This window comes from Schistocerca cancellata, chromosome 5, assembly GCF_023864275.1.
Source record: "Schistocerca cancellata isolate TAMUIC-IGC-003103 chromosome 5, iqSchCanc2.1, whole genome shotgun sequence".
Classification (NCBI taxonomy): Eukaryota; Metazoa; Arthropoda; class Insecta; order Orthoptera; family Acrididae; genus Schistocerca; species Schistocerca cancellata.
In genome coordinates this window covers 30840683-30861688 of record NC_064630.1, presented here as the reverse complement: position 1 = coordinate 30861688, position 21006 = coordinate 30840683, and the positions used below count along the sequence as shown (strand labels likewise).

Sequence of the window (21006 nt, the reverse complement as noted above, 5' to 3'; positions counted from 1 at the left end):
GAGAAGTATGGCATCTGCCCATCAAGATAAATGATCGATGCAAGAAAGAACATAACGGAAGCCCTTTGAGGGGGGAAGGGGGCCAGTGAGGTCCAGATATATGTGGCGAAAGTGACCAGATGGGTTGTCGAATTTGTAGAGGGGTGGAACAGAGTGCCTGGTGACTTTATTGCACCAGCAGGTGATGAAGTTCCAGACCCAGATCTGAGAATCGTGCTTCATGTCTCGCCACACGAATCATACGGATATGAGCCGTGACGATGACTTAATTCCAGGATGTGCTAGAGAATGTAGTGTGCTGGTGGAGAAGTCGCACCAGAGCTCCTCTAGGATGCCAGCGAATTTTGCTTTGGTGAAAGACAGTGAAGTGGAGGTGATGTTGAGGAGTTGCTGTGTATCCTTGCCCTGATTCTGTAGGGACACAAGGTTGGAAAGGTCGATGACTGTTGGAGTGGCACTAATGTGGGAAAAGAAATCTACAATGATGTTGGGGCCTTTGGTATGGTAGACGTCAGTAGAAAACTGAGAGATGAAATCAAAATGCCAAAAGCGAAGGGGGGAGGGTCGAAAGGAGAGTTGTTTATGGCATCTGCTACTGGTTTATGGTCGGTCAAGATGTGGAAAGGTCAGCCCTCGATGTCGGGGTGGAAGTGTTTCACTGCCTCATAAACTGCTAAAAGCTCACAGTTGAAGGCTGAGTATTTTTGTTGGGCACGTGAAAGCTTCTTCGAAAAGAACTGAAGTGGCACGACCACATCGTTGTGGCATTATTGTAGGACTGTGGCTACCACAGAGTCACTGGCATCTGTGGTGATGAAGAGTTCAGCATCCAAGATTGGCTGAGCGAAGGTGACAGCTCGTGTAAGAGAGTATTTCAGGGCCTGGAAGGCTGCACGCTTTGCCTTGATCCATGGAATGGGGCACATTCCTGAAGGTTGCTTGCCAGCAAGAGCGTTAGTGAGGGTGGCCTGGGTGTTGGCTGCCGCAGGCAAATGGTGATGGTAGTAGTTTATTGTTCCCAGGAACTGACAGAGACATTTGTATGTGGTAGGGAGTGGCATGGATAAGATTGATTGCAAATTAGATTTGGGGGGGGGGGGGGGGGGGAAGGGAATATAATATACCAGTGGCTGAGACTGTATACCCCAAGAACTGGACAGATTGTTGGTGTAGTTGCAGTTTGTCGGTGTTAATCTTGACTCCATTAGATGAGAGAGTGTACTTAGAAAGGCGACGTTGCACACGGTACTGTTGTAACAGTTTCCCAGGCAGCCAGCATCCGATACATAGTTTGTGCATGAATTGCAGAATCCACATTAGCATGATGAAATGCAGGGACTTTGCTCACCTCGTTATTGTTTGCAAAATTCATGGGTTGATGCACACTCACTGGAGAGGCAAAGCCTCAGTTTACAGTTGCATGTTGCACTGTCAAGTGGCGAATGTGTTGAGGCAACAAAACTGCAGGGAAGGTGCTGTGGAATCCAGGTGGTGGTGAAGCAACAAAATGTCCTGTTGTAGGTGCAGGTGCTTTTATATCCACATGCTGTGAGGCAGGATACAGTTGTAGGTGCAGGCGCTTTGATATCCACGTGCTGTGAGGCAGGATACATGGCCAAATGGAATGAATGAAGGCGTAAACAAAGCCAGCAGGGTCACCTCTGTGGTAATTATGTTGGGTTGCAGCCCAAGAAAAACACACTTGATACTGTAAGAGTTGATATATTTCATATTGGTAAGTACAAATGTCCACATTACAGCTAGTCAACAGAATAAGCAAGATGGTGGAGGCCGTTAGGTAAAAGAGCCAAAGATCTTGCGATGGCGGAGATATGTTGTTTATACTTGTTGACACCACAGTATATTCCGAGAGTAATCATATAAAGCTGGTTCTTGAAACTTTGTTAATAGATTTTCTTGGGATATTTATGTATATCTTCCAGAGTCTTCTGGTTCAGTTCCTTCAGTATCTCTGTGACACTCTCCGATGAGTCAAACAAACCTTTGACCATTCATGCTGTCCTTGTCTGTACACATTCATTATCCCCTGTTAGTCCTATCTTGTACAGGTTCCATTCACTTGAGCAATATTCTAAAACTGGTTGCACAAATGACCTGTAACCAATCATCTTTGTAGACTGATTGCATTTCCCCAGTATTCCACCAATAAATTGAAGTCTACCACCTGCTTTACCCACAACTCAGACTATGTGATCACTCCATTTCATATCGCTACAAACTGTCACACCAAGGTATTTGTACAAGTTGACTGATTTCAGCAGAGCTATGCGGAGTAGCCGCGCAATCTGAGGTGTCTTCTCACGGTCCGCACGGCTCCCCCCGTCAGAGGTTCGAGTCCTCTCTCAGGCATGGGTGGGTGTGTCGTCCTTAGCATTAGTTAGTTTAAGTTAGATTAAATAGTGTGTAAGCTTAGGGACTGATGATCTCAGCAGTTTGGTCCCATAAGACCTTACCACAAATTTCCAAATTTTTTTCCAGCAGTGTCTCATTGAAATTACAGTCACACGATACTACGTTTTTTTTGTTTTGTGGCGTGGAAAGTGTTACATTTCTGAACATTTAGAGGAAGTTGCCAATCTCCACACCATGTTGAAATCTTATCAGGATCTGAATGAATACTTATGCAGCCTCTTTCAGATAGTACTTCATTATAGACAACTACATCATCTGCGAAAGCCTGACTTTACTGTTAATGTTGTCTGCAATGTCTTTAATATACAAGATGAACAGCAAGGGTCCCAACAAACTTCCCTGGGACACACCCAAAGTTACTTCTACATCTGACGATGACTCTCCATCTCAGATAACATGTTGCGTCCTCCCTACCAAAAAGTCCTCAATCCAGTCACAAATTTCACTTGCTACCCCATATGATCTTATTTTTGACAATAAGGTAGGTGTGGTACTGAGTCAAATACTTTTCAGAAATCAAGAAATACTGCTTCCACCTGACTGCCTTGATCCAAAGCTTTCAGGGTGTCATGTGAGAAAAGTGTGAGTTGGGTTTCACATGATCGCTGTTTTCAGAATCCGTGCTTGTTGGCATTGAGGTCGTCATTCTGTTCAACATACCTGATTCTGTCTGAGGTCAGAAGATGTGCTAAGATTCTATGGCAAATCAGTGTCAAGGATATTGGACGGTAGTTTTGAGGATCATTTCTTGTAGATGAGTGTGAACTGTGCCATCTTCCAAGAACTGGGCATGAATTTTTGTTTGAGGGATTTACAATAGATTATATTTAGAAGAGGAGCTAACTCAGGTGCAAATTCAGTGTAGAATCTGACAAGGATTCCATCAGACCTTGGAGCTTTGCTGAATTTTAACAATTTCAGCTGTTTTGCAACACCACTGACACTAATACTTATTTCATTCATCTTTTCCGTGGTATGAGGATTAAATTTGGTCAATTCTCCTGTGTTTTTCTTTGTAAAGGAACATTTTAAAATGGAGTTAAGTATTTCAGCTTTTGCTTTGCTACCCTCAATTTCAGTTCTTGTCTCATTTGCTAGGGACTGGACATTATCTTTGGTGCCACTAACAGCCTTTGAATACAACCAGAATTTATTTGGGTTCTGTGAAAGATCACTTGACAATATTCTGCTACAGTAGTCATTGAAGGCATCATGCGTAGCTGTCTTGACAGCCAAACATGTTTCATTCAGCATCTCTATCTACAGTCCTACTCTTTGTTTTACACCTATTAGGCAGTAATCTCTGTTTCTCTAGAAGATTTTTTACAGTGACTGTACATCATGGAGATTCCCTCCCATTACGAACTGTTCTACTGGGTACATATCTGTCCACTACATGGTCAACTATTGTTTTTAACTTCAGCCAGAGTTTTTCTACATGGTCCTACTTCGTGCTGAAAGTTTGAAGTTGAGATATGACACTACTGATTTGTTATCTAGTTTATGGAACATGTATGTCTTTGTGCTTGTTTTAGTTTTCCTTTGTACTTTGGTAATCATTGTTACCACAACAACATCTTGTTGACTGATACCAGAATTGATGTGGGCATCCTCAAAGAGGTCAGTTCTGTTTGTTGCCATTACATCCAATATATTTCCATCATGGGTAGGGTTCCTAACCATCTGTTCTAGATAGTTTTCAGAGAAGGCATTTCGTAAAGTTTCACAGTATATGTTATCATGTACACCACTAAACTATAATTTTCCCAATTAACTGTTGGATAATTAAAGTCTCCGCTGATGATTACAGAATGGCTGGAGAACTTACATACTAGTGGACTGAGATTTGCTGTAAAGTTGTCGGTTACATCAGGAGATGAGTCTGGTGGGTGATAGAAGGATTCAATTATCATTTTACACCCACCCCTGATATTGAGTCTTGCCTGAACAATCTCATGTGCAACTTCAGTTTCTATCTCAGTGGATTTGAGTTTGAAACTTCCTGGCAGATTAAAACTGTGCGCCCGACCGAGACTCGAACTCGGGACCTTTGCCTTTCGCGGGCAAGTGCTCTACCAGCACTTGCCCGCGAAAGGCAAAGGTCCCGAGTTCGAGTCTCGGTCGGGCGCACAGTTTTAATCTGCCAGGAAGTTTCATATCAGCGCACACTCCGCTGCAGAGTGAAAATCTCATTCTGGAAACATCCCCCAGGCTGTGGCTAAGCCATGTCTCCGCAATATCCTTTCTTTCAGGAGTGCTAGTTCTGCAAGGTTCGCAGGAGAGCTTCTGTAAAGTTTGGAAGGTAGGAGACGAGGTACTGGCAGAAGTAAAGCTGTGAGTACCGGACGTGAGTCGTGCTTCGGTAGCTCAGTTGGTAGAGCACTTGCCCGCGAAAGGCAAAGGTCCCGAGTTCGAGTCTCGGTCGGGCGCACAGTTTTAATCTGCCAGGAAGTTTCATATCAGCGCACACTCCGCTGCAGAGTGAAAATCTCATTCTGGGATTTGAGTTTCTTGTCTACTCGACAAATACACCACCTCCACTACCCGTTTGGCTACCCTTTTGATATACACTTAAATTTTCTCCAAAAATGTCACTGCTGTCAGTTTCAGATATCAACCAGCTTCCTGTACTTAGTATTATGTGAGCTTCATTGCTTTTCATGAGCGTTTCAAAGGTTGGCACTTTGTTGTGACTGTTTCAGCAGTTTACCTTTAGGGTTTTAATATTTTCACCTGAGGGACACATTTCTTTTGATCTTACATTGATAAATCTGGATTGGATGGAGAGTCACCTATTCTAAAAATCACTTGCGTGCACCCCACACACAGTCAGCTACCTGAGTAGCAGCTTCTGATTGGTAGGGCACACTTGACCCATTTAGGGAGTTCTACAGTTCTCAACCCTGTAGGTGAAGTCCAGGAAGTCACAGCCGAGCTTGTCACAGAAACTTTGAAGTCTCTGATACACTCCTTCCACTAGACTCAGAACCAAAGGGCTGTTATCAGTTTTACACTTGATCCATTTAGGGGGTTCTACAGTTCTCAACCCTGTAGGTGAAGTCCAGGAAGTCGCAGCCGAGCTTGTCACAGAAACTTTGAAGTCTCTGATACACTCCTTCCACTAGACTCAGAACCAAAGGGCTGTTATCAGTTTTGGGGACAATGCTGCCAATTGTGAGCTTCATTGAAACTCCATGCACATGGCTGGTCTTCTCAACCTTCTCTGCCAGTCACTAGAATGACCCAAGAATGACCTCAGAGCCCAGACGACAGGCATCATTTGTTCCAATGTGTGCCACAATCTGCAGTTGGTTGCACCTGTTCCTCAATGGCTGCCAGAATTGCCTTTTCATCATGTTGTCCTTTCCTGCCCCTGGTGCCATTTCGCTGTATGTTTGACCTGCCAACGATTAATAGACCCCTACACTTTTGCATTTGCCTCCTCCTGACACCAAATTTAACAGGTTTCCAAAAAGCAGGCGAAGTGAGTCCCACTGGCTCAGTTTCAGTTTCAGGGAAAGACAGTGTCTCAAACTTGCCGGTTAGAAGGATCGGTACAACACCCTGAGTTCTCCCTGGTCCCCGTCCATTCTGTACAGGATGCCTAGATCTACCATTGACACACCATTTGCAGTCAAGTGGATGAGTAATGATAGATACTGTACTCTCTGCAGAGGGGACAGGATCCACAAGAGAGGACTGAGATTCAGGTGCCACTGATACAGGTATCACAAGTACACGACCCTTGGGAACTCTTACAACACATCGATTCGCAGCAGTTGCCAATTGTTTGACATTAGTCAGGATGATTTCTAGCAGTTTACGGATGTCAACCAACTCATCCGCTGTTTGATAACAGCATTCACATTGGGGTTGCATTTTGGCTGGTGCAATATATTACAAGACAGTGAACAAATAACTTTAAATGAAGCCTGCTGATTATCTTTTAATCCATTGAGCTAAGAAGTTAATAATTCCTTATAAGAATTGAATCACATGCACAAAACCAGATTTCTATTAAGGCAACACAAAAATCTGTGGTAAAAGGTACTAGGATCCTAAAATGTTTTGATATTAATTATACTTGTTAGCAAACTCAAAAAAAGAGTTTATTTATAATAAATGCAGATAATATATAGGGCTACTCCTCATTAAGGTAAAACTAGATGTAACACAATATGTTAGTTATAAAATCTCCTACAGTAACTAAGTCACTAATGCCAATATGCTACAAATTTCCCATACATTAAACAAAGGACAATAGTACCTATGAAAATTCTCGAAAACACATGTTTATTTTCATTGATGTAAAATGAAATTCAGGGGTAATGTGTTCTTTGGCTGAACTATGAACCACAAACACTGATTTGCTACAAAATAAGTTACATATCCAAAACATTTGTATGCTGTTAGTGATAATTCTAAGTTGCAACACTTCATAAATTTCCTGGAATGAGAAATTGGCAGTATGTGTCACTGTAGAGTCCTGCTGACAAGTCATAAAAGCAGCTCCTCTCTCAATGAGCTGACAAAAAAAGAAAGGCCAAAAAATGTTTTACATCACTGTTAATTGCCTCCCAGAAAAAATATTGTCTCACTGCTAATAGTGTACCATACTCATATTTTTTGATCGTACTGGGGTGGCTTGTGTATTACATTACACTATTCTGAACTCCAATAATGGTTATTTTGTGAATTAACATGTCCACTTACATGGTACCATACTTCATCCAAAAAGAAAGTTAGATGATGGTCAATCTCTCACTCATGCACCTTATTCATAATCCATTCACAAAATCACAATCTTTTTGCAGGGTCATCCAGCTTAAGTTCTCCCACTGCAGTTATTTTATAGCATTTTAATTCCAATAATTTTGTAGCTGTCTCAACATGTTGTTGTTGTTGCAGTCTTCCATGTGAAGACCGGTTTGATGCAGCTCTCTGTGCTGATTCATCCTGTGTGACCCTCTTCATCTCTGAATAACTAAATTCTTCTGATTTGTTCCCCCCCCCCCCCCCCCCCCCAAACACACACATTTCCCACCATTCTAAACTGGTGATCCCTTGATGTCCTCTCAAACTATCCCTCCTTTTAGTCAAGTTTTGCCATAAATTTCTTGTCTGCCTAATTCTGTTTAGTACCTCCTCACTTGTTAGATCACATAACTAATGAGGAGGTGCTCAATAGAATTGGGGAGAAGAGGAGTTTGTGGCTCAACTTGACTACAAGAAGGGATCAGTTGGGAGGACATGTTCTGAGGCATCAAGTGATCACCAATTTAGTATTGGAGGGCAGTGTGGAGGGTAAAAATCGTAGAGAGAGACCAAGAGATGAATACACTAAGCAGATTCAGAAGGATGTAGGTGGCAGTAGGTACTGGGAGATGAAGAAGCTTGCACAGGATAGAGTAGCATGGGGAGCTGCATCAAACCAGTCTCAGGACTGAAGACCACAACAACAACAACAACAACAACAACAACAACCTCCTCACTAATAATGTGATCTACCCATCTAAGCTTAAGCATTCTTCTGTAACACCACATTTCAAAAGTTTCTATTCCCTTCTTGTCTAAACTGTTTATCATCCATGTTTCACTTCCACCCAGCCAAACACCTTCAGAAAAGACTTCTTATCACTTAAGTCTATATTCGGTGCAAACAAATTTCTCTTCTTCATAAATACTTTTCTTGCCATTGCCAATCTATATTTTATATCCTCTCACATTCAGCCATCATCAGTTATTTTGCTGCCAAATAGAAAAACTCATCTACCACTATAAGTGTCTTGTTGCCTAATCTAATTCCCTCAACATCACCTGATTTCATTCAACTACATTCCATTATTCTTGTTTCACTTTTGTTGACAGTCATCTTGTATCCTCCTTTCAAGACAATGTCCATTCTGTTCAACTGCTCTTGTGAGTCCTTTGCTGTCTCTGACTGTATTACAATGTCATCAGCAAACCTCAAGAGTTTTATTTCTTCTCCCTGAACTTTAACTCCTGCTCATCAGTCTCTTCTCAACCACTGCTTCTCTTTCATGTTCCTCTACTCTTATAACTGCCATCAATTTTCTATACAAGCTACAAATAGCTTTTTACTCCCTGTATTTTATCCCTGCTACCTCCAGAATTTCAAAGAGAGTGTTCCAATAAACACTGTCAAAAGCTTTCTCTAAGTCTACAAATGCTATAAACATAGGTTTCCTGTCCTTAATATTTATTCTAAGTCACAGGGTAAATATTTCCTTGTGTGTCCAACATTTCTCTGGAATACAAATTGAATTTCCCTGAGGTCAGTTTCCACAAGTTTTTCCATTCTTCTGTGAAGTATTTTTGCTAGTGTTTTGCACACCTGTCATCAACTGCTTTTTGGAATTGGAATTATTATATTCTTCTTGAAGTTTGAGGGTATTTTGCCTGTCTTACACATCTTGCACACCAGACAGAAGAGTATTGTCATGGCTGGCTCTCCCAAGGCTATCAGTAGTTTTGACAGAATGTCATCTACTCCTGCAGCTCTGTTTTGATTTTGGTCTTTCAGTGCTTTGTCAAATTCTCCTCACAGTATCATACCTCCCATCTCATCTTCATCTCTTCCTTTTCTATAACCTTGCCCTTAAGCTTATCTCAGTTGTATAGACCCTCTATATACTCCTCCCACCTTTCAGTTTTCCCTTCTTTGCTTAGGACTGGTTTTCCATCTGAGATCTTGATATTCATACAGCTGCATCTCTTTTCTCCAAACGCCTCTTTAATGTTCCTGTAGGTAGTATCTATCTTTCCTCTAGTGATATATGATCCTAAATCAGTCCTCTAGTAATTCCTGCTTAGTCATTTTGCACTTCCTGTCAATCTCATTTTTAGACTTTTGTGTTCCCTTTTGCCAGATTCATTTCCTGCACTTTTGAATTCAATATCTCCTGTGTTATCCAAGAATTTCTACTAGGTCTTGTCTTTTTACCTATTTGACACTCCCCTGTCTTCACTAGTTCATCTCTCAGAGCTACCCATTCATCTTCTACTGTATTCTTTTCCCCTGTTCTAGTCAATTGTTGCCTAATGTTCCCTCCAAAACTCTCAGCAACCTCTGGTTCTTTCAACTTATCCAGGTTCTATCTTCATAATTTCCCACCTTTTTTTCAATTTCTTCAGTTGTAATCTACAGTTCATCACCAATAAATTGTGATCAGAGTCACTTCCATGTACGCAGCCTTCTTTCATAATCCTTAAACCAAGTGCCAGTGATGATTAAATTATGCTCTGTGCAAAATTCTAGCAGATGGCTCCCTCTTTCATTCCTTTCACCTTGTCAGCATTCATCTGCTATATTTCTGTCTCTTCATTTTCCTACTATCAAATTCCAGTCCCACGTCATAATTAAATTTTGTCTCCCTTAACTATCTGCATAATTTCTTTTATGTCATCATGTTGCTGTTGTTATCTTCAGTCCTGAGACTGGTTTGATGCAGCTCTCCATGCTACTCTATCCTGTGCAAGCTTCTTCATCACCCAGTACTTACTGCAACCTACATCCTTCTGAATCTGCTTAGTGTATTCATCTCCTGGTCTCCCTCTACGATTTTTACCCTCCATGCTGCCCTCCAATACTAAATTTGTGATCCCTTGATGCCTCAGAACATGTCCTACCAACCAATCCCTTCTTCTTGTCAAGTTGTGCCACAAAATCCTCTTCTCCCCAATTCTATTCAATACCGCCTCATTAGTTATGTGATCTACCCATCTAATCTTCAGCATTCTTCTGGAGCACCACATTTCAAAAGCTTCTATTCTCTTTTTGTCCAAACTATTTATTGTCCATGTCTCACTTCCATACATGGCTATACTCCATACAAATACTTTCAGAAACGACTTCCTGACACTTAAATATATACTCGATGTTAACAAATTTCTCTTCTTCAGAAACACTTTCCTTGCCATTGCCAGTCTACATTCTATATCAATGGCCTCTCAGACCATGACATGCAGTTCCTTCTGTTAAATGTTAATACTGAACAGGATATAAAATCTGTTAAATCTGAGCTCAAGAGGGTAATCAGTAAGCCAAAAATAGATTATTTTAGGACACTCCTCAGAGACATTCACTGGACTGATGTTTACAGTGCTCATGGCATGAATGAAAAATATAACATTTTTGCTAATAAAGTGCTTACCTTATTCGAACACTGCTTTCCCCCAAAACTTACCAAGGTTAGAGCAAAGTCTACAAAGAAGCCATGGATTACTCGAGGAATAGGGGTATCTTGTAAAACAAAAAGAAAACTGTATCTGTCAATCCGAAACATTTCCAATGTTGATGCTATAGCACATTATAAGAAATACTGCAAAATATTAAAGACTGTAATATGGATGTCAAAGCAAATATATTACAAGGAAAAGATAGTCATATCAGATAACAAAATAAAGACAATATGGGATATAGTGAAGGAGGAGACCGGTAGAACCAGACATGAAGCATCAGCATCGAAGCATACTAGTGTTGAGTTTGTATCTGTTCTTGGGCACCATGACCGACCTCTTCTGTCAAGAGAGTTAATTTGGAGCTGGAACGGCTGCTCATGTCGGGTGCGGGGTCACACATTGGTGTGGTTCATGTTGATTCTCTCAGTAGGTGGGATTGTACTAGGCATGGCCTTCACCTCAACAGGAAGGGGAAGGGTAAATTGGCTGGGGAAATAGCAGGAAAGTTAAAGGGGGGAGGCACTGTCATGAGTGGTAAAATACCAGTGGTTATAGGATTCAGAAAAGACCCTGTTTTAGGGTAGGGAGGACAGAAAGAAAGCAAATTTTAAGAGAGGTTAGAACTGAGACAAACCTTCAGTTTGAGAAAGAAATCAAAAAACATAATTCCAGCTTATTACATCAGCATAAACAGCCATTGGTTAAGAATTTTCAACTGTCAGCAGATATTTTAACTCCACCCAATTTTAACTCAGTCAATGTGAAATGTCAGCTATCTTTATTGCATCAAAATATTCGAGGACTGAGAAATAAAATTAATGAATTAACTATCTGCATAGATGAATTAGAGTCTTCAAACCCAGCTGACATAATCTGCCTCTCTGAACATCATGTGACCACTGGTATAGAACTTTTAAGTGTTACAGGGTTTAGGTTAGCATCTCACTTTTGTAGATCAGAAATGGAGAAAGGAGGAGTTGCCACATTCATCAGGAACTGTCATAAATTTAAGAACATAGACATTCATAAATTTTGCCCAGAACAGCATATGGAAGCATGTGCAACAGAATTAGATTTTCACAAAAAATCTTTCATAATATTAAGTGTATATCGAGCACCTGCAGGTAACTTTAATCTGTTTGTAAACCACCTTGAGGCTGTACTGACCCATTTAACAACCAAAAACAAAGAAATAGTGGTTGCTGGTGATTTCAATGTAGATTTCCTTAAAAACTCTCCCAATAAGAACTTATTTGAGTTAGTAACATTACCATTCAACTTAATTCCCACAGTAAAGTTCCCCACTAGGATAGCCACTTGCTCACAAACAGCCATTGATAATATCTTTATAGAAAAGTCAAATGAACAAAATTATATTACAAAACCAATAGTCAATGGCCTCTCAGACCATGACATGCAGTTCCTTCTGTTAAATGTTAATACTGAACAGGATATAAAATCTGTTAAATCTGAGCTCAAGAGGGTAATCAGTAAGCCAAAAATAGATTATTTTAGGACACTCCTCAGAGACATTCACTGGACTGATGTTTACAGTGCTCATGGCATGAATGAAAAATATAACATTTTTGCTAATAAAGTGCTTACCTTATTCAAACACTGCTTTCCCCCAAAACCTACCAAGGTTAGAGCAAAGTCTACAAAGAAGCCATGGATTACTTGAGGAATAGGGGTATCTTGTAAAACAAAAAGAAAACTGTATCTGTCAATCCGAAACATTTCCAATGTTGATGCTATAGCACATTATAAGAAATACTGCAAAATATTAAAGACTGTAATACGGATGTCAAAGCAAATATATTACAAGGAAAAGATAGTCATATCAGATAACAAAATAAAGACAATATGGGATATAGTGAAGGAGGAGACCGGTAGAACCAGACATGAAGAGGAACAAATAGCATTAAGAGTAAATGATACATTGGTGACAGATGTGTATAGTGTTGCAGAACTTTTTAACAAACATTTTATAACTGTTACTGAAAAGATGGGGTTGTCAGGTTCGGTAGATGCTGCTATGGATTACCTTAGACCAGACATTTCAAGTAACTTCCATAATATGAATTTGACCCTCACTACCCCAACAGAAAAAATGTCCATCATAAAATCTTTAAAATCAAAAACATCTAGTGGGTATGATGAAATATCAACAAAGTTAATTAAAGAATGTGATTCTGAGCTAAGTAACATATTAAGCTATCTGTGTAACCAGTCGTTTATCAGTGGAATATTTCCTGAATGGCTGAAATATACTGAAGTTAAGCCACTGTTTAAGAAGGGAGATAAAGAAATAGCATCAAATTTCCGTCCAATTTCACTGTTGCCAGCATTCTCAAAAATTTTCGAAAAAGTAATGTACAGTCGTCTTTATAACCATCTTATCTCAAATAACATACTGTCAAAGTCACAGTTTGGATTTCTAAAAGGTTCTGATATTGAGAAGGCTATCTACACTTACAGTGAAAATGTGCTTAATGCATTAGACAAAAAATTGCAGGGAACTGGTATATTTTGTGATCTGTCAAAGGCATTTGACTGTGTAAATCACAATATCCTTTTAAGCAAACTAGAATATTATAGTGTAACAGGAAATGCTGCAAAATGGTTCAAATCTTATATCTCTGGCAGGAAACAAAGGGTGTTATTAGGAAAGAGACATGTATCAAGCTATCAGGCATCATCCAACTGGGAACTAATTACATGTGGGGTCCCACAAGGTTCCATTTTGGGGCCCTTACTTTTTCTTGTGTATATCAATGACCTTTCATCAGTAACATTACCAGATGCCAAGTTTGTTTTGTTTGCTGATGATACAAACATTGCAATAAATAGCAAATCAAGTGTAGTCTTAGAAAGATCAGCCAATAAAATATTTGTGGACATTAATCACTGGTTCCTAGCCAATTCTTTGTCACTAAACTTTGAAAAAATACACTACATGCAGATCAGAACTTGTAAGGGGTGTCCCAAGAGTATGTGTCTAACATACGATGACAAGAAGATAGAAGAAGTGGACAGTGTTAAATTCTTGGGATTACAGCTTGATAATAAATTCAACTGGGAGGAGCACACCACAGAACTGCTGAAGCGTCTTAACAAATCTCTGTTTGCAATGCGAATTTTGTCAGACATAGGGGATATAAAAATGAAAAAGCTGGCATACTATGCTTACTTTCATTCCATAATGTCATATGGGATTATTTTTTGGGGTAATTCATCAAGCCAAGCTAAAGTTTTCTGGGCACAAAAACGTGCAGTAAGAATTATATGTGGTGTGAACTCAAGAACATCCTGCAGAAGCCTGTTTAGGGAACTAGGGATACTAACTACAGCTTCCCAATATATTTATTCCTTAATGAAATTTGTCATTAAAAATATATCACTTTTTCAAACCAACAGCTCAATTCATGGAATCAATACTAGAAATAAGAATAATCTTCACAAGGATTTAAAGTCACTTAGTCTTGTACAAAAAGGTGTGCATTATTCAGGAACACACATTTTCAATAACTTGCCAGCAGCCATAGAAAGCTTAACAACCAATGAAATTCAGTTTAAGAGAAGCCTAAAGGATTTATTGGTGGCCAACTCCTTCTACTCCATTGATGAATTTCTTAGTAAAACCAACTGATTTGTATATAAGTACAACATAACTTCTGCACAATTTCAGTGCAGTAATGTGTTCACTGGAAATGTGTGTGTGTGTGTGTGTGTGTGTGTGTGTGTGTGTGTGTGTCTGTGTGTAAGTATAATCTAACTTCTGCACCATTTCAGTGCAGTAATGTGTTCATTGTAAATAAGTATTACAGTAGTTGTATTACATGTTTATTACCTTATAAATAAATAAAAAAATTTTTTATTTTAAATTCAGTGCATTAGTATTTGTAAAATGACTCTTAGTGTTCATTAAAAAATGACGATCATTCCACTTGGGACCTGTGGAATGGTACTGTAGCTTATTTGTTTTAGTTATAAATATTTGTCATGTATTGTTGTTTTTCTGACATGTTCCACATCCTGAAGGACCTCCTCACTACGGATCAATTGGAATGAAAGTAAATCTAATCTAATCTATATCCTCTCTACTTCGACCATCATCAGTTATTTTTCTCCCCAAATAGCAAAACTCCTTTACTACTTTAAGTGTCTCATTTCCTAATCTAATTCCTTCAGCATCACCAGACTTAATTCGAGTACATTCCATTATCCTCGTTTTGCTTTTGTTGATGTTCATCTTATATCCGCCTTTCAAGACACTGTCCATTCCGTTCAATTGCTCTTCCAAGTCCTTTGCCATCTCTGACAGAATTACAATGTCATCGGCAAACCTCAAAGTTTTTATTTCTTCTCCATGTTTTTCTTTTGTTTCCTTTACTGCTTGCTCAATATACAGATTGAATAACATCAGAGACAGGCTACAACCCTGTCTCACTCCCTTCCCAACCGCTGCTTCCCTTTTGTGCCCCTCGACTCTTATAACTGCCATCTGGTTTCTGTACAAATTGTAAATAGCCTTTCGCTCCTTGTATTTTACCCCTGCCACCTTTAGAATTTGAAAGAGAGTATTCCAGTCAACATTGTCAAAAGCTTTCTCTAAGTCTACAAATGCTAGAAACGTACGTTTGCCTTTCTTTAATCTTTCTTCTAAGATAAGTCGTAGGGTCAGTATTGCCTCAGGTGTTCCAACATTTCTACGGAATCCAAACTGATCTTCCTCGAGGTTGGCTTCTATCAGTTTTTCCATTCGTCTGTAAAGAATTCGTGTTAGTATTTTGCAGCTGTGACTTATTAAACTGATAGTTTGGTAATTTTCACATCTGTCAACACCAGCTTTCTTTGGGATTGGAATTATTATATTCTTCTTGAAGTCTGAGGGTATTTCGCCTGTCTCATATATCTTACTCACCAGATGGTAGAGTTTTGTCAGGACTCTCTCTCCCAAGGCCATCAGTAGTTCCAATGGAATGTTGTCTACTCCCGGAGCCTTGTTTTGACTCAGGTCTTTCAGTGGTCTGTCAAACTCTTCACGCAGTATTGTATCTACCATTTCATCTTCATTTACATCCTCTTCCATTTCCATAATATTGTCCTCAAGTACATCGCCCTTGTATAGACCCTCTATATACTCCTACCTTTCTGCTTTCCCTCCTTTGCTTAGAACTGGGTTTCCATTTGAGCTGTTGATATTCATACAAGTGGTTCACTTTTCTCCAAAGGTCTCTTTAATTTTCCTGTAGGCAGTATCTATCTTACCCCTAGTGATATGCACCTCTACATCCTTACATTTGTCCTCTAACCATCCCTGCTTAGCCATTTTGCACTTCCTGTCGATCTCATTTTTGAGACGTTTGTATTCCCTTTTGCCTGCTTCATTTATTGCGTTTTTATATTTTCTCCTTTCTTCAATCAAATTCAATATTTCTTCTGTTACCCAAGGATTTCTACTAGCCCTCATCTTTTTACCTACTTGATCCTCTTCTGCCTTCCCTCAGAGCTACCCATTCTTATTCTACTGTATTTCTTTCCCCCATTCCTGTCAATTGTTCCCTTATGCTCTCCCTGAAACTCAGTATAACCTCTGGTTTAGTCAGTTTATCCAGGTCCCATCTCCTTAAATTCCCACCTTTTTGCAGTTTCTTCAGTTTTAATCTACAGTTCATAACCAATAAATTGTGGTCAGAGTCCACATCTGCCCCTGGAAATGTCTTACAATTTAAAACCTGGTTCCTAAATCTCTGTCTTACCATTATATAATCTATCTGATACTTTCTAGTATCTCCAGGATTCTTCCATGTATAAAACCTTCTTTTATGATTCTTGAACCAAGTGTTAGCTATGATTAAGTTATGCTCTGTGCAAAATTCTACCAGACGGCTTCCTCTTTCATTTCTCTTCCCCAAACTGTATTCACCCACTATGTTTCCTTCTCTCCCTTTTCCTACTCTCGAATTCCTGTCACCCATGACTATAAAATTTTCGTCTCCCTTCACTACCTGAATAATTTCTTTTATCTCATCATACATTTCATCAATTTATTCATCATCTGCAGAGCTAGTTGGCATATAAACTTGTACTACTGTAGTTGGCATGGGCTTCATGTCTATCTTGGTCACAATAATGCATTCACTATGCTGTTGGTAGTAGCTTATCCACACTCCTATTTATTTATTCATTATTAAACCTACTTCTGCATTACCCCTATTTGATTTTGTATTTATAGACCAAAAGTCTTGTTCCTCCTGCCACTGAACTTTACTAATTCTTACTATATCTAACTTCAACCTATCCATTTCCCTTTTTAAATTTTCTAACCTACCTGCCAGATTAAGGGATCTGACATTCCACACTCTGATCTGTAGAGTGCCAGTTTTCTTTCTCCTGATAACGACGTCCTCCTGAGTAGTCCCCGCCCGGAGATCCGAATGGGGGACTATTTTACCTCTGGAATATTTTACCCAAGAGGAAGCCATCATCATTTAACCATACAGTAAAGCTGGATGCCCTCGGGAAAAATTACGGCTGTAGTTTCCCCTTGCTTTCAGCCGTTCACAGTACCAGCACAGCGAGGCCGTTTTGGTTAGTGTTGCAAGGCCAGATCAGTCAATCATCCCGACTGTTGCCCCTGCAACTACTGAAAAGGCTGCTGTCCCTCTTCAGGAACCACACGTTTGTCTGGCCTCTCAACAGATACCCTTCCGTTGTGGTTGCACCTACGGTACGGCCATCTGTATTGCTGAGGCACGCAAGCCTCCCCACCAACGGCAAGGTCCGTGGTTCATGGGGGTAGGTATAATTCTTCCTGAGGGCATGCAGCTCTGCTGTATGGTTATATGATGATGCTGTCCCTCTTAAGTAAAATATTCTGGAGGTAAAATAGATCCCTATTCAGATCTCTGGACAGGCACTAGTCAGGAGGAGCATGGAATGTATGTTAGGTCCCTTAATCAGGCAGGTAGGTTAGAAAATTTAAAAAGGGGAGTGGATATGTTAATTACATATAGTGGGAATTAGTGAAGTTTGGTAGCAATAGGAACAGGACTTCAGTCAGTGAATATAGGGATATAAAACAAAATTAAATAGGAGCAATCCAGTAGTGGATGTAATAATGAATAAGAAAATAGGAATGTGGGTAAGCTACTATCAACAGAATACTGAACACATTATTGTAGCCAAGATACACATGAAGCCCACACATACCTACTAGTACAAGTTTGTATGCCAACTAGGTCCGCAGATGACAAAGAGGTTGATGAAATGTATGATGACATACAAACATGTGATACCTGCACAAGATTTCTACATAAATACACTCCTGGAAATTGAAATAAGAACACCGTGAATTCATTGTCCCAGGAAGGGGAAACTTTATTGACACATTCCTGGGGTCAGATACATCACATGATCATACTGACAGAACCACAGGCACATAGACACAGGCAACAGAGCATGCACAATGTCGGCACTAGTACAGTGTATATCCACCTTTCGCAGCAATGCAGGCTGCTATTCTCCCATGGAGACGGTCGTAGAGATGCTGGATGTAGTCCTGTGGAACGGCTTGCCATGCCATTTCCATCTGGCGCCTCAGTTGGACCAGCGTTTGTGCTGGACGTGCAGACCGCGTGAGACGACACTTCATCCAGTCCCAAACATGCTCAATGGGGGACAGATCCGGAGATCTTGCTGGCCAGGGTAGTTGACTTACACCTTCTAGAGCACGTTGGGTGGCACGGGATACATGCGGACGTGCATTGTCCTGTTGGAACAGCAAGTTACCTTGCCGGTCTAGGAATGGTAGAACGATGGGTTCGATGACGGTTTGGATGTACCGTGCACTATTCAGTGTCCCCTCGACGATCACCAGTGGTGTACGGCCAGTGTAGGAGATCACTCCCCACACCATGATGCCGGGTGTTGGCCCTGTGTGCCTCGGTCGTATGCAGTTCTGATTGTGGAGCTCACCTGCACGGCGCCAAACACGCATACGACCATCATTGTCACCAAGGCAGAAGCGACTCTCATCGCTGAAGACGACACGTCTCCATTCGTCCCTCCATTCACGCCTGTCGCGACACCACTGGAAGCGGGCTGCACGATGTTGGGGCGTGAGCGGAAATGGCCTAACGGTGTGCGGGACCGTAGCCCAGCTTTATGGAGACGGTTGCGAATGGTCCTCGCCAATACCCCAGGAGCAACAGTGTCCCTAATTTGCTGGGAAGTGGCGGTGCGGTCCCCTACCGCACTGCGTAGGATCCTACGGTCTTTGCGTGCATCCGTGCGTCGCTGCGGTCTGGTCCCAGGTCGACGGGCACGTGCACCTTCCGCCGACCACTGGCGACAACATCGATGTACTGTGGAGACCTCACGCCCCACGTGTTGAGCAATTCGGCGGTACGACCACCCGGCCTCCCGCATGCCCACTATACGCCCTCGCTCAAAGTCCGTTAACTGCACATATGGTTCACGTCCACGCTGTCGCGGCATGCTACCAGTGTTAAAGACTGCGATGGAGCTCCGTATACCATGGCAAACTGGCTGACACTGACGGCGGCGGTGCACAAATGCTGCGCAGCTAGCGCCATTCGACGGCCAACACCGCGGTTCCTGGTGTGTCCGCTGTGCCGTGCGTGTGATCATTGCTTGTACAGCCCTCTCACAGTGTCCAGAGCAAGTATGGTGGGTCTGACACACCGGTGTCAATGTGTTCTTTTTTCCATTTCCAGGAGTGTAAATGCCTCGTGGCAGAGGGCAAATATTCTCCCTGCTAGCACTGTCGCCAGCTGGCTGCCAGTGGGGGAAAAACACCCCAGCCAGGATGCTGCATTAAGGATCACCTGTGGCAGCTTCCTGTTTCTTTCTACATAGGCAGTAAGATACTCAGCTGATTTCAGTCATCCATTACGGAGCAGACTGTGCCGACAGTCACATCACTGCAGTACAGACACTGCCAGGAGATAATGATCCCTCCACCTCTTCCATTTTCAGAGCCACTGATCATCTTCACTTGGTTATTAGCTTGGACTTGCTCGTTTTGGTCCACTTGGGTGATAAAATCAAGAGTGTTATTATTGGTTCACAGTGAAAGAAGAGAACCATAAGATTACAAGAGGCCACAATTGAACAAGTAAGAAAGTTGCAAATATTTTTCCATCTGAATAAAGGGAGAAATGCCATGAACCAAAGAAACTGAAATCAGAATTTCAGTTGCTAAATAAGCATTCAACTAGAAGAAGAAGTTATAGTGTGGAAACTGAATAGACAGCTAAGAAAAATGTTTTCTGTAGGATGTGGTTTTATACAGTGAAAAAACAGGGACATTAAGAAAGGAAGATGAAAAATGACTGGAGGCCTTCAAGATGTGAATACAGAAGAGGATGAAGAAGGCAAGCTGGACAGAAAGAGTTTAGAGGGTTGGTGAAAAAAGAAAATATTAAAGAAGACTTTAAAGAGAATAAAGAACTGGTTAGGGCACTGTCCAATAGGACAAAGCCTACTATCATATCCTTCAGAGGGATCAGTGAAAAGAGAACAGAAAAGATAGAGGAAACTATCCCAGTTTGTAGATGAGGTGAAAGTGAAAAAGAGTTATATAATGGCAAAACAAATGGTGGACGGCAGATGGACAGCCAATAATATGTCAGGGCTTGCCTAATGAGCACAACAATTAAACAAAATATATATTGGGTGAATTACACTTCCTTAGCATTCTTCCAATGAATACCAACCTGGCAACTACTTTTCTTGAAACTATTTTTACACGTATTTTCACTGTGGGTGGATACTGTTAGATAGTTTACAGAGTTTACTGTTTACAATGAATTATCACAAGTAATGAATTCAAAAAATAATGGATCTTGTCATCAATTTATGTAAAATACATTACATTCATGTATGTTGATGGTCAGTTGCCAGTACCTGCGCCAAGTATGGATGTTCTGCAGGTCTTCTTACATGTTGCTACAAATTTCTGGCACTTTGACTTCCTTAAATACAACAACACCATGCGAGAACTGCCTTACTAAGCTTCCCAAATCATCCATTAGAGCATTTACATGTACAAGATGAACTCAGACTGCACCAACAAAATTTCAGAGGTTGTTCACAGACATTTTCTGAATATTTTTGTATAATGGTCCATGGTCTTCTATGGCTCAACACAGAGTAATATTGTGATTATGATTTCTTCAGCTTGTTAGTCTAATAAACTCTGTCTATGTGAAAACACCTTCACAAATATGGAAAAATGTGTAATATGCAGTCATCAAAATGTATAACATAAAGCACAAAGTAATGCATCAGCCCTCAGATGCAAAAGTTCTGTCATTGTGTCACACTTAAACAAATCCAAGACAG

At 40.7% G+C, this 21006-nt stretch overlaps 1 non-coding gene across 1 annotated transcript; it reads left to right on the top strand.

Moving 5' to 3' along the window:
- The first annotated feature begins 4789 nt into the window (after positions 1-4789).
- Trnas-cga (transfer RNA serine (anticodon CGA)) lies at positions 4790-4864 on the top strand. Its single transcript has one exon. It is a non-coding gene; the product is annotated as a tRNA-Ser (tRNA).
- Positions 4865-21006: the final 16142 nt, after the last annotated feature.